This window comes from Euprymna scolopes, chromosome 45 (genome assembly GCF_053919585.1).
Source record: "Euprymna scolopes isolate OS-2025 chromosome 45, ASM5391958v1, whole genome shotgun sequence".
Taxonomy (NCBI): domain Eukaryota; kingdom Metazoa; phylum Mollusca; class Cephalopoda; order Sepiida; family Sepiolidae; genus Euprymna; species Euprymna scolopes.
The window spans coordinates 30203100-30218495 of NC_136526.1; the positions used below are offsets into that span (position 1 = coordinate 30203100).

General features: G+C 36.4%; 1 protein-coding gene across 1 annotated transcript in view; it reads left to right on the top strand.

Annotated features, from left to right (window-relative positions):
• Nucleotides 1-14593: 14593 nt before the first annotated feature.
• LOC145269335 (uncharacterized) overlaps nucleotides 14594-15396 on the top strand; it is a 66380-nt gene continuing 65577 nt past the window's right edge. The window contains exon 1 of the mRNA XM_080125036.1: nucleotides 14594-15080. The gene's annotated coding sequence lies outside the window, so the exon portion shown is untranslated. The remainder of the gene's footprint in view (nucleotides 15081-15396) is intronic.

A 15396-nucleotide genomic window follows, 5' to 3' on the forward strand; every position in this document is an offset into this window, starting at 1 on the left:
CTTCTTCTTTGTTTTGATCAATGTTGCCGCTGAATACCTGGTAGCGGCATCAATGAGATGTAGTATCCACACCTCATTGTGGATGAACTCTTTCAAATCCATGCAAACTGTGTGATTAAATCTATTGCCAAGAGGCAATCCCACAACCGGTCGCAGTGGAGCTTTTTTAAATCTAAGGCAAATTTGACAGTTTTCACAAACCTCCTCAATCGCCTTTATAAATTCCTTGTCATTGAATTTGCCACTTTTTTTAACCAAGGAAACAAGTTTTTCCTTCGAGGCATGAGCAAACTGTCGATGAAGTTTTTCTGCTTTTTTTTTTTTTTCTGTGAAAGAACACTGACCAAAATTCTGAACATGTAATACAATGTTCTTAGTACCACTATGATCCAACAACTTATTTGTTAAGGGGAGACAATAGTGCCCTGAAGTTGTGGTCTTTAGTTCAATACATTTATCAAAAATCCAGCACATATCTTTCCGGAAATCTAGCACTATTCCTGCTGTCTTCATTGATTTGTGACTTAATAGAAGAGGCAAGTCGTTTTTCACAATATCTGCTTCGATATAAACTCTTATACCTCCGAGTGTAACCGGAAATTTAGCAACTTTAATTGCTGTGACAGCCACTCCATCACCAAAACAAAAACTCCGGTCTGAGTTCGTATACTTCACTAGTTGCAGGTCACTTTCATTTAAAGTATCTAAATAAACATCAAGCCACACTTCGCCAGCCAGTGTGCGAGTACAAGCAGAATCCAAGACTGCCATTCCAAATGTTTCCTTTACAAGATTTGAGATTTTTTCATTTGTATAAATATTTTCTTGAATGAACAACGTAATGTGTATTTGTTCTGTCGCTTCCGTAAACCTGGGCGTATTTCTAGGACACTCTCTAATTAGATGGTTCGGAGACTGACATTTGTAACACAACAACACGTTTCCACTTCGGTCACATGGATTAGATTGTCCTCGACGAAAACGCCTTTTGTTGTTACCCGGTTTAAAATAATTATAGTTGACGATTTCGGGCTCTGATTTCACTGCCGGTACATTTTCATCACGATAAATGTCACCAAATACTTTCTTTATCGATTCCTTCATGTTTTGATACGTCAAAACAGAACACGTTGTCCGCGCTAATTTTTCGTTCTCTTCCGATATGTTAACCGCGTTCAAAACAAGAAAAGCTTGCACTCCTTCCGGTAGAATAATGTAGAATTTTTTTAATCTTTGGTACAAAAACTCATAACAAACAAGAAAGTCATTTATACTGGTACCTGACGATCTTTTATAAGTGTAAAATTCCTTAAAAGTCATGTAAGCGCGCGTGTGTTCATCCTTTAAATATATGTCATCCAGTTTCTTTATTAAGATCTTCAAGCCATCTCGTCCGCCGATGTCACTTGTTGGCAATTCACGAACACATTCTCTAATATTCGGTGGTAGCGTCAAAAACACTGCTGGCCCTTTTTTTTCCTCAGAAAGATCCGTGAACAACGACCACATTTCAACGTCTTGTTTCCAGTTCTCGTAAACATCCTCCCCCTCCAACAATGGAGGTTCTTTGTTCGAAGTTGCCATATCCGATATCCGATCTGTCTAGTGCTACAGACAAGCTGTACAAAAAAAAAAAAAAATTTTTTTTTTTTTTTTTTTCGTTTTGTCGCACACAGAGGGATATCTCTGCTACCATTTGTCAGTTCGTTCGTACAGTTTAGACAGACTACAAGTGTCTCAACAAATGGTAGCAGAGATATCCCTCTGTGTGCGACAAAACGAAAAAAAAAAAAAAAAAAAAATTTTTTTTTTTTTTTTGTACAGCTTGTCTGTAGCACTAGACAGATCGGATATCGTATATGGCAACTTCGAACAAACAACCTCCATTGTTGGAGGGGGAGGATGTTTACGAGAACTGGAAACAAGACGTTGAAATGTGGTCGTTGTTCACGGATCTTTCTGAGGAAAAAAAAAGGGCCAGCAGTGTTTTTGACGCTACCACCGAATATTAGGGAATGTGTCCGTGAATTGCCAACAAGTGACATCGGCGGACGAGATGGCTTGAAGGTCTTAATAAAGAAACTGGATGACATATATTTAAAGGATGAACACACGCGCGCTTACATGACTTTTAAGGAATTTTACACTTATAAAAGATCGTCAGGTACCAGTATAAATGACTTTCTTGTTCGTTATGAGTTTTTGTACCAAAGATTAAAAAAATTCTACATTATTCTACCGGAAGGAGTGCAAGCTTTTCTTGTTTTGAACGCGGTTAACATATCGGAAGAGAACGAAAAATTAGCGCGGACAACGTGTTCTGTTTTGACGTATCAAAACATGAAGGAATCGATAAAGAAAGTATTTGGTGACATTTATCGTGATGAAAATGTACCGGCAGTGAAATCAGAGCCCGAAATCGTCAACTATAATTATTCTAAACCGGGTAACAACAAAAGGCGTTTTTCTCGAGGACAATCTAATCCATGTGACCGAAGTGGAAACGTGTTGTTGTGTTACAAATGTCAGTCTCCGAACCATCTAATTAGAGAGTGTCCTAGAAATACGCCCAGGTTTACGGAAGCGACAGAACAAATACACATTATGTTGTTCATTCAAGAAAATATTTATTTGAACAGTACAAATGAAAAAATCTCAAATCTTGTAAAGGAAACATTTGGAATGGCAGTCTTGGATTCTGCTTGTACTCGCACACTGGCTGGCGAAGTGTGGCTTGATGTTTATTTAGATACTTTAAATGAAAGTGACCTGCAACTAGTGAAGTATACGAACTCAGACCGGAGTTTTTGTTTTGGTGATGGAGTGGCAGTGGCTGTCACAGCAATTAAAGTTGCTAAATTTCCGGTTACACTCGGAGGTATAAGAGTTTATATCGAAGCAGATATTGTGAAAAACGACTTGCCTCTTCTATTAAGTCACAAATCAATGAAGACAGCAGGAATAGTGCTAGATTTCCGGAAAGATATGTGCTGGATTTTTGATAAATGTATTTGTTATATTCCTAAATACTTAGGAAATAAAGACAAACGTGAGTTACACCGAGTGGTATGTGTAATGGGGTTTATTTATAATACAGAAACGTAAGGCTGCTCGCCTAAGGTAAATAGAAGTACATAGTAACAAGTATGGGGAAGAAAGTCTGATAATCAACACGTAAGACTATCCGTCTTACTGCGACTGCTTGTCTGCCCCTGTCTGCCAAACAGTCCAATATATATATACAGTTTGTAACCGGTGTATAGCCAGTTATGTTCCTTCACAACACCTCCCCCTGAAGCTGAAATCTTCCTGATTTTAGCTTAAATACCTCTTCCTTTTAGGGTCAGGGCTTAATCTCCTGGTAACTTTTCTCTTTCTTGCGCTTTTCCTTCTGGTCAGCGTTACCCGGGGTAAAGGTTTCTGTCCAGCCCGTATGGTCGGTTCAGGCGAAATATTCATTGTTTGCGGTACACACGCTGGTTTTGGTATATCAAAAATATCGCACAATGTTTCCATTGGTGTCTCTTCCACATTTGGAGACAGTCTGGGACGTATTTGATTTCTGTGTCTTTTGCAGACAAAACTTAATCCTTGGATGGTATAGACCATGCTCCCAATCCTTTTTTTGATAATACCTTCAACCCACTGATTTCGTCCATTTTGAAAATTTTTGAAATATACATTTTCACCTGGGGAGAAGCACTTGGTATTAAGGTTTTCTTTTTTTGAAAACTTTCTTTTTCTCTGGTAGCAGCCTATCGAAGACAGATCTTATCTTTCTTGCAAACATTAGCTCAGCCGGGGAAGAATTGACATTATTATTAGGATTTGGTGTCACCCTGTAAATTGCTAAAAATGTTTGAATACATTGTTCGTCTGTGTCCGTAGTAAGATTTTTCTTAAGTGCCCTTTTAAACGTATCTACAAATTTTTCGGCCAACCCATTCGATCGTGGATGGTACACAGGTGTTGTCATATGTAGAATATTTAGTGAGTCACAGAATTCTTTGAATTCATGAGCAGTAAATGCTGTTCCATTATCGCTCACTAAGGTTTTTGGCACTCCAAAACGGCTAAAAATTTCATTAAGCGCACTCACAGTGTTTTTTGCTGTTGGATGTCTAAACTTAAATATTTCTGGCCATTTTGAAAAAGAATCTACAATAATCAAGTAAAAATAACCATTTATAGGTCCCGCATAATCAATATGCAGACGTGACCAGGGTAGGTCCGTCTTTGGCCATGGCGTCGTTTTTACTGGAGGATCTCGAGCTGCTAATTGACATCCTCTGCATGTCTTGACACATTTTTCAACTTCCTTGTCCATACCAGGCCAGTACACATATCCTCTCATAAGGGATTTCATTCTCGAAATGCCCGGATGACCTGTATGAAATTCCTTCAGAATTTTCCTCTGTAACGTTAGTGGAATTACGATCCTCTCACCATACATGAGCACATCTTCACAGATGGAAAAAGGCGTTGTTTGATCTACCTTTTTATTTTTTTTTATCCATCCCAATTGATTTTTCATTTTCTTAATGAAAATGTCATTTACTGCCTCTTTTTTTATTTTTTCGAAAGTTACCGGAAGTTCACGTATCATATTACACATTGAACTTGTACATTCACTTTCGTCTTTAAGCGCAGCAATTACCGTTTCTTCGAAACTTTCGCTTCTTTTAGGGATCAACCGTGATAATGCATCTGCGTGTCCTAACTTTTTTTGAGGATACATGTTCCATCTTAAACTGATAGTTTAAGAGGGTTACAGCCCATCGCTGTAATCGATTAGCAGTATGTGTGGGAATGCCTTTCTTTGATCCAAATATGGTAAGTAGGGGTTTATGGTCGGTTTGCAAAATAAAAGATCGTCCATGGAGAAATCGATTGTACTTTGTAATTCCAAATATTATCGACAGCGCCTCTTTTTCAATTTGGCTGTAATTTTTCTCCGCTGCAACCAACGTTCTTGAAGCATGGGCGATAGCTTTTGTCCTACCATCCTCATACTTGTGAAGTAATACAGCGCCAACACCGTAATCACTGGCGTCCGTTGCTAGTATTAGTTCCTTTTCTGGATTGAAATGTGCCAATGCTAAGTCTGACAGTAGACATCTTTTGATATTTTGGAAAGCAGATTCACATTCCTTATTCCAGTTCCATTTAACACCCTTTTTCAGTAACTCGTTAAGAGGAGCTCTTAAATTATGTATGTTAGGGATGTAAATTGCATAGTATTGAACTAATCCCAAAAACGATTTTAATTTTGTCACTGAATCTGGAGCAGGCATCTTTTCAATTGCTTCAGTCCTTTGTGGATCCGGTCTTCGACCCTCTTTGTCGATTATTTGACCTAGATATTTAATTTTTTTTCATAAAAAAATCGCATTTTTCTGGGCTCAATTTAAAACCAAATTCCTGTATTCTTTTGAATACTTCTTTTACATGCTTCTTATGATCTTGCAAATTTTCACTTTTAATTAGGATATCGTCAAGGTAGGCCATTGAAAATTCCAACCCTGCCAGCATCGTGTCCATAATTTGCTGGAAAATAGCAGGAGCAACCTTTAATCCAAAAGGAAGCCTCTTTAGCTTAAAAATGCCCTTATGAGTATTTATGCCTAAGTATTTGGAGCATTCATCGCTGATCTTAATTTGCAAGTAAGCATCTGAGAGGTCTATCTTAGAAAAAATTTTTCCTCCGTTAAGCTTAGAGAACAGATCTTCTGCGGACGGAAGGGGATAATTATGGTCCAATAGACAGTCATTTAAACCCGTTGAAAAATCTCCACAGACCCTTATTCTGTTATTTTTTTTCTTTACATACACGATTGGACTTGCCCAATCTGTGTGGTTAACTTTTTCAATGACTTCCAGTTGTTGAAGTCTATCCAACTCTTTTTCGATTGCGTCCATCGCTGAAAAAGGCATATTCCTTTTAGGTTTGAATACTGGAGTGGCATTTTTCTTTAATTCAAATTTTGCCTCTGTCTTAATACAGAGTCCTAGTCCTTCGGCAAAAACATTGGGAAATTCAGTTTTCAAATCCTTCAGGAAGTCTTCCCTTTGGTTTGCTTTTTCTGCAGTTAAAACGTTACAAAACGAATTTATGGGTTTCTCCCATAAATTAAACAGGACAATCCAATCTACCCCAAACAGGCATGTATTCTTTCCTGGTACGACGTACACTTTGGATTTATGAGTCTGGTTAGTGAATGTCACTTTGCATTTTAATTCTCCCTTGAACTCTAATCTTTTGCCGCACACACTTCTCGCCGTCTTTCTGGTTTTCGTTAATTCAGGTCGACCTATCCTTTTCCATATATCTTCATTTATAATACTAATATCTGCACCGCTATCCAGAAGCAATGTAACCAGATGTCCATTTATCCGAACATCAACATATTTCCGTCTTTCGCAGCTTTTTTCTTTATTCATGCGAAGCGTATTTACATTATCGGTCCCTTGTCTTTTCTTCTGGGCACAGTATGTTCCCTTGTGACCTCTGAGACCACATTCATAACATATTTTGTTCCTAAACCAGCAGGTCTTATTGTTGTGTCTTAAACTACCACAACATTTACACTTTAGCTTTGGGTCTTTGTATCCTTTAAGGATCCTGTGTTCCTGGAACCTGGACTTTCTTGTGGTCCCTTGCCTTTTTACTTGCTGCACCTTAAAAATATTTTTCTCTTCAATGCGAGTGTTGTCTTTCTTTATGTTAATCAGACGTTGACACTCTTCAGTGACTTTTTGCAATGTTATGTTAGGATCCGCCTCCATAATTGTTAGGATCCGTGAACGTATATCTTTGTCCCTTGGTGCTGTGAGACCTTGTACAAAGATTAAACATTTAAATTGGTCTGCGGAAATTTCATTCAATTTAAATGATTCGCATAAACAGTTCACAGTGCAAGCATATTCTAGATAGTCTTCAGCTTCTGCCTTCTGAATGTTCAAACATTTGTATCTAGAGTGAAATAGGCTATCCCTTTTATCAAATATTTTCGACAAGGTACTAATTGTTTCCTCGAACGAAACCTCCTCCGGTTTTTTTGGTAGAATTAGATTTGCATACTTGGTGTTTTCATCAGTACCCAGTTTTTGTAGTAGCAGGGTAACTTTTTCCTCATCGGTCCAGTCTAAACATCTTTTCGTAAAAATTGTTTCGTATCTTCTGTAGTATGCAGGGAAAGTAACACCAGTATCCGGGGAGTAACGAAATTCCGTTAGTGAATTTGAAATACCCTCGGCAGAAAAATTAGTCTTCTTCCCGGTCGACGTTAGAATTAGCTTTTCTAAATTCTTTTGCTGTGTCGACATTTGTCGTTGTAGTATGTTTGTTTGTTCTTGTTGTGCCTCTAAAGTTTTTTGTGTTCTTTCTTGTTGTTGTTGCAGCTGTTGCTGTAGCTGTTGTTGTTGAATTTGTTGTTGTTGTTGTTGTTGCGCTAAACATTGTTGAGTCATTTTTGTCTGTTCCTGGATGCTAAGGGCTAGAGCCTTAGTTAACTCTGCTAATTGTTCCATGTTAGCTTCTAGTACAAAAATGTCTTTTCGAATTCTACACAATAATTCCAAAGAAAAATCGTAAATTTACGTATATCGTAAATTAGTAGCAATATGCAGACACAACACGTTTCAACAAAGTTCATCCATAGTAATTCAACAGGCTTTGTAAAATAATTCTTTTTTTTTTTTTTTTTTTTTTTTTTTTTTCAACAACGTAAGTTCATACACAAAATATTTCTTACTTCCCACGACAAATAGTTCCAATTATTTATATAAAGGCAATAACAAACAATTAATTTTCCAAAAAAAAAAAAAATATATGGCTGCCGTTCCCACGTGGCATAAAATGGTACAATAGTCGTTGTATTTATATTTTTTCTTTCGAAACTCGTAATCCTTTAGTGTAGTTTCGAATTCAACTTGCGACCATTTTTTTTTTTTTTTTTTTTTTTTTACTTGTCAAAATAAATATAAATTCCACTTTACCTTGAACATGTTTCTATAATTTCTTGTGAGTTCTTTACGAAGAAAAATCCGTACTTTTCGCTACTTTAGGTAGGAAAAATTTTTAAATTCATTGACGCACGTGGTCAAAAATCCTTGTGTAGTTTGTTTTTTTCGTAAAACAAAAAATCCTTGCATTGTACACAGTCCTTGGTACGGTAATTTATCTCTGTTAAGAGAAAGAACATCCTTTCGTCGCCATTGTTATATTCCTAAATACTTAGGAAATAAAGACAAACGTGAGTTACACCGAGTGGTATGTGTAATGGGGTTTATTTATAATACAGAAACGTAAGGCTGCTCGCCTAAGGTAAATAGAAGTACATAGTAACAAGTATGGGGAAGAAAGTCTGATAATCAACACGTAAGACTATCCGTCTTACTGCGACTGCTTGTCTGCCCCTGTCTGCCAAACAGTCCAATATATATATACAGTTTGTAACCGGTGTATAGCCAGTTATGTTCCTTCACAACAGTATTGAACTAAAGACCACAACTTCAGGGCACTATTGTCTCCCCTTAACAAATAAGTTGTTGGATCATAGTGGTACTAAGAACATTGTATTACATGTTCAGAATTTTGGTCAGTGTTCTTTCACAGAAAAAAAAAAAAGCAGAAAAACTTCATCGACAGTTTGCTCATGCCTCGAAGGAAAAACTTGTTTCCTTGGTTAAAAAAAGTGGCAAATTCAATGACAAGGAATTTATAAAGGCGATTGAGGAGGTTTGTGAAAACTGTCAAATTTGCCTTAGATTTAAAAAAACTCCACTGCGACCGGTTGTGGGATTGCCTCTTGGCAATAGATTTAATCACACAGTTTGCATGGATTTGAAAGAGTTCATCCACAATGAGGTGTGGATACTACATCTCATTGATGCCGCTACCAGGTATTCAGCGGCAACATTGATCAAAACAAAGAAGAAGGAGGAGATCATCAAAAACATCTTTATGATGTGGATTACCTATTTCGGATCTCCTGTTCGTTTTCTGAGTGATAATGGGGGTGAATTCAACAACGAACACTATAGACAGATGAATGAAAAACTCAACATAGAGACCTGTACTACTGCCGCAGAAAGTCCATTCAGCAACGGTACTGTAGAACGTCATAATTTGATAGTTGCTGAGGCAATGAAAAAAACAATTGACGATGAGAAGTGTGAACCTGAAATTGCCTTGGCATGGGCTATTTGTGCAAAAAATGCCCTCCTCAATTACTCTGGACACAGTCCAAATGAACTTGTATTCGGTTTCAATGTAAATACACCCTCAATTCTGACAGACCAGTTACCTGCTATGGAGTCCTCTACTACAAGTGACATGGTGAGAAAAAATTTAAATGCTCTCCATAGTGCAAGGAGAAACTTTTTGGAAGCTGAGTCCAGTGAGAGAATTAGGAGAGCTCTCAGGTCTAATGTCAGAACTTATGCTGATGAAGATTATGCTACCGGAGACCAAATCTATTATCGGAGGCAGGGTTTTAAAGGATGGCGTGGTCCAGCAAAAGTGTTAGGCAGAGAAGGCCAGTTTGTCTTAATCAGACATGGCGGAGCATTTTATAGGATGCATCCGTGCCAATTGATGAAAGTGAATAAAAACAACGAAAAAAGAACAAAAAAAGCTGAAATGCTGGGAAACACTACAGAAGGGAAGAATGAATACCTTTCAGTTGAGGAGGAGGAGTTGCAGAATCAAGTGGTAGAAAGTGAAGATATAGACAGAGAAGAAGTTGTTGATAGTTCTACCAGTTTAAGAGATAAGACTGAAAAACCTGGCCGAAATAAGACCATAACTTATAAAATAAATGGAAGTGGGGAGTGGAAGAAAGGAAAGGTTATGTCAGTACAGCCTAAATCAACTGGCAAATATAGTCATTGGATCAATATAGAACCTGAGGATGAAAACGAGGATCAAGTTTGTATCAACTGGAATCATATTGATCATTGGAGAGAAGTGCCCCAATATACTGAACAGGAAAATGTAGTCCTGCTCACCGCTGAACAAGAGCAGTCGAAAGCTGTAATGGATGCCAAGCATAAAGAAATAAAAAACATGAACACCTATGAAGTATTTGAATGTGTGCCATACACAGGTCAAAAAACAATATCCACAAGATGGGTGATTACTGAAAAATTCAAGGATAATCAGAAAACAATGAAAGCTCGCCTTGTAGCACGAGGCTATGAAGAAAATAGTAATCTGAAAACGGACTCCCCAACATGTAGCCGTGAAGCTATGCGAATGGTCATGCTAACCGCATCAATAAAGAATTGGATGCTGCAGACCATAGATTTTACCTCAGCCTTTTTGCAAGGTGGTATTTTAGAGAGAGATGTGTACCTGAGGCCACCATCTGATGTTTGTCCTAAATCTCAAGTGTGGAAATTAAAAAGATGCATCTATGGATTGAATGATGCTCCACGGGCATGGTACAAGAGAGTTACTCAGGCTTTGATTGAATTAAAAGGAGTAGCAAGTGCTTATGATAATGCATTGTTTTTGTGGCATGATATTAAAGGAAATTTGACTGGAATTCTTGCTATGCACGTGGATGATTTTGTTTTCTGTGGAAACACAGAGTTTGAAAGGGATGTGATTGCAACATGGAAAGAAAAATTTAAGGTGGGATCTCATGAAAGTGGAACATTCAAATATGTTGGACTGAATGTTAATCAACAGGAAAATGGGATCACTGTAGAACAAGATCTATATGTATCTTCCATATCTCCAATAGAAATAAGCAAAGGGAGGATACTGAGGAAAAATGATGAACTGAATGAAGAAGAAAAGCATGAGTTGAAGAGACTTGCAGGTCAGATGATGTGGGTTTCAACTCAAACACGCCCTGATATAGCTTTTGATGTGTGTAAAATGAGCAACACTGGAAAGCATCCCAAAGTAAAAGCCTTATTTGAGGCGAATAAAGCCTTATCAAAATTGAAATCCAAGAAGGGTTCTATAACATTTCCAAAATTGGGAAAGCCCTCAGATTTACACATTTTGTGTTATACTGATGCCTCTTATGCCAGTCTGGAAGATGGATCTTCACAGGGTGGTTTTGTTGTCTTTATTGGAGGAAGTACTGACAAAATGGCCCCCATGTGTTGGGCGTCAAAGAAATTGGACAGAGTGACAAAAAGCCCATTGGCCTCAGAGACTCTTGCTCTGAATGAGGGAGCTGATGCTGGTGTTTTGACTGCGGTTATGATACAAGAGGTATTTCAGTTATCTAAATTGCCAGACGTTCTCTGCAAGACAGATAATGCATCACTTGTGGAGACATTGAATTCCAACAATCTGGTAAGCGATCGACGATTGAGAATAGATGTAGCAAGGCTGAAGGAAATGAAGAGTAGAGGAGAGATACAGATAGAATGGATCAGGGGTTGTGATCAGGTGTCTGATTGTTTGACCAAGGCAGGAGCTTCGTCTGAGCTTCTAAGGGACTTGTTAAATCAGAAATAAATTATTCACTTGAGGACAGCAGCAATGTTAATGTAGACATTGGTTACCTCCCTTGCTTCAGTTACATGGTTACCTCCCTTGCTTGTGGTGATATAAATAGGAGTCGGCCATCTTGATTTAGTCAGTTCGTTCGTACAGTTTAGACAGACTACAAGTGTCTCAACAGTTCTCTCCGGAATGTGCTGCTTTCATTGCCCATAGACATCACTTTTTCCATTGCTTCCAATGCAATAGATGTACTGAGACTAAAGCCGCTTTCAGAATTGCCAGCAACCACTGTAAAAAAGTAATAAAGAATGCAAGAGAGTTGTATGCTCAGTCCGTCAAGTCAAAAGTAGCTGAGCAGTGGCTTGGTTTCCACCAGTTTTGGCAAATAGCAAACAATCCTGAACAGAAGCGTGTGTTCTATCCCAACTATCATCAATGGACCTGAGGTAATCTCGTCAGCATCAGACAAAGCCAAACTCTTTGCCAAGAACTTTGCAGCTAATTCTACCCTTTGTGATCAAGGCTGCCAACCTTCAATATTTCCTCCTGTATCAGAAAATATGCTATGTGATATACAAATATCTGTACATGATGTTGCCAAGCTACTCAAAAACCTTGATTCCAGTAAAGCAACCAGCCCTGATGGTATTCCAATTATAGTACTCAAAAGACTGCAACCAGAACTTGCGCCCATCCTTACAAAACTGTTTAAACATTGCCTTAAGGAGAATTGCTTCCCATTACCCTGGAAAATCTCATCAGTATGCCCTGTATTTAAGAATTCAGGTGATCGCTCATTTCCCTCACAGTACAGGCCAATAAGTCTCCTGTTCATCATGAGTAAGTTGCTGGAATCTGTGTTAAATAGAGAAGTAATCAACCATCTCAGCAAAAATAACCTTCTTAGTGACACACAATATGGTTTCCGTTCTGCTAGATCTACAGCAGATGTGCTTACAGTTATATCTCATAGTATTAATGAATCTCTCGATGGAGGCTACCTTTCTAGGGCTATTGCTCTTGACATATCAAAGGACTTTGATAGAGTATGGCATAAAGGTTTACTTCACAAGATCTCGAGCTATGGTATAGTTGGAAATGTCTTCTCAATTATTAAATCATTTCTTTCTGATAGGTTCATAAGGGTAGTGGTTGATGGGCAGAAATCAGAAGCTCTTAGTATTAATGCTGGAGTTCCTCAGGGGTCCATCCTGGGCCCTACTCTCTTCCTGATCTATATTAATGATCTTCCAAATCACATCCTTACATCATTCATAGACATCTACATAAAAATGTCCGCTTCTTGTCTTCTTCATAAAATCATCTTTTAATCTGATTGGTCAACTTTTTTCTTCGAGAGTCACCTGCCCTTTCTTTCTTTTTTTTTGGGGGGGGAGGAGGAGGAGGAGGAGACGGATTTTCACTTAAACGAAAAAATTATTAAACAGAATTTGTTTTTCTCCTTCAATTGAGTGTGGGGGTGGTTGTGGAATTTTCCTTTTATTTAAAATAAAATAAAACAAACGAAAAAAATTATTGAACAAGATTTGAACAAAATAAAAAAAAAACATCATTAAACATTTATTTTAAATTTGTACGGATTCGGTAAAATAAGTTTCTAGAAAAGCGTAATATTAATGCACATTGAAAGAAAAAACTAAATCTTGTTCAATAATTTTCTCGTTTGTTTTACTTTATTTTAAATAAAGTGAAAAATCCCCCCCCCAAAAAAAAAGAAAGGGCAGGTGACTCTCGAAGAAAAAAATCGACCAATCAGATTAAAAGATGATTTTATGAAGAAGACAAGAAGCGGACATTTTTCTTTTCAATTTAGATGATGGCGATAAAGTAAATAAAATCATCGGCTTCGATATTTTGTTCTATGCTTACAATGGTTAGTTTGTTTAAACAAAAAAATACCGTTTAGCGCAAAATAATTTGTTTAGCAATAGTGCCGATCATCAAAAAATTCTCTGGAATTTGTAACGCTAAAATTGGATTCAACCAATATTTGTGCAATAATATTTTCAAATTGGTTTTAATCTGGCGCTAAACTAGCTGACAAGAGTCATGTTTATATACTTAATATTTAAAAATAATTTAAACACAATTAATTAAAAATCTATGTTGTAACGGAACATTTTGGAATAATGGAATTTTAATCGTATTAATTAATGTTTACGAAGTTTCTTTTTCTTGGCAATTCAACTGATTATAGTATATATTAGGTACGGGCAAAATGAATGGCGAGGCTCAAAATGTATAAACATTTTGACCCTTCCCTTTACTTAAAAAATCCCCAAAATCAGGAAATTAACCAATTCTAATGAAATTTTCAGTATTTATCAAATAATGATCACGGAATATAATGAACTAATTATTTTTATTTAAATCCGAGTGAAAATGTATTATTTTGTTTAAACAAAAAAATACCTTTACTAAAGTTATGGTTTTCAGTGGTAAATAAAAAAAATACCTTTACTAAAGTTATAGTTTTCAGTAGTAAATAAAAAACGCAAGACTTTATTTTTGCTTTTTTTATATAAATAAAGCATCGTAATTTGTAACAATAAAAATAAAATAAAATAATTTTTATATGAACATTACGAAAAAGGCCTCTAAACCCGTATTAATGAATTCTATATAACTCGAAGAAAAATGAATTTCTCGAACTACCGATTGGGCGTTTGTACAGTTTAGTCAAGACATTAAAAAATGAAAATCTAGAAAAAAAAAGTTATATTGTACGTACACGTTATAGTCTGAAATTCTCTGAAAAAAAAAAAAATCACTTAATTTCATCAAGTAGTTTTTTTGTTGTTTTTTACAGCGAAAAACAATTATTTATGACGGCCAAATAAAGGTAGCCATAGGAAATAATTGACGACGAAGCAAGAGGGGGGGGGGTGTACGCACCAAAGGGAGATAACTCTGCCGAAATCGCAGACCCCCCCCTCTTTTAGGCCAAATTTCGCTAAATTAGCCTTTTTTTTTTCTTTTGCAATTTTAATTACCCTCCCACAAAAAAAAAAAAAAAAAAATGCATAAATGAAAGCGGTACCCCCCTTCCCTGTATTTTTTTCAACAGAATACTATAGAATAGACACTAATCAGCCAGATTTTCAAAAAAAAAAAAAATGCAAAGAAAGTGAAAATTTAATGTTTTGACGAGATTATTAAAGTCGATGGTTTAAAAATATTTAAATATTTTATTTCTTTTTTTTTCATTATCGGACACAAAAAAAAAAAAACGAAGATTAAAAAAAACGAAGATAAAAAAAAAGTACAAAGCTTCCAATGTGCGCCTTTTTTATATAGCTGATTAATGTCCATTCCTAGTATTTTGTTGAAAAAAAAAAAAGAGGGCTATAAAAGGCTAAATTCACGAAATCTGGCCCCAAAAAAGAGTGGGGGGGGGTCACGATTTCGGCAGAGTTATCTCCCTTTGGCCGTCCACCTCCCCCCCTCTTGTTTCGTCGTCATTATTTCCATGATGGCTTCCTTTATTTGGCCGTCATAAATAATTGTTTTTCGCTGTAAAAAAAAAAAAAAAAAAACTACTTGATGAAATTAAGTGAAATTTTTTAAAGAGAACTTCAGACTATAACGGGTACGTACAATATAACTTTGTTTCTAGATTTCCATTTTTTAACGTCTTCACTAAACTGTACAAGTACCTAGCATTGAATTAAGCATTGCTTATTTAATATTTTCACACAAGAAAATTATAATTGCAAAAAATATTTCTACTTTTTTTTTTTAATTACAAATTTCGCATAACTTATATGCAAGATTTTAATAATTTCCTTGCTCGCAAGAATGTGAAACTTTCAGCGTCTGTAACATACATACATACATACATATATATATATATATATATATATATATATATATATATATATATATATATATATATATATATATAT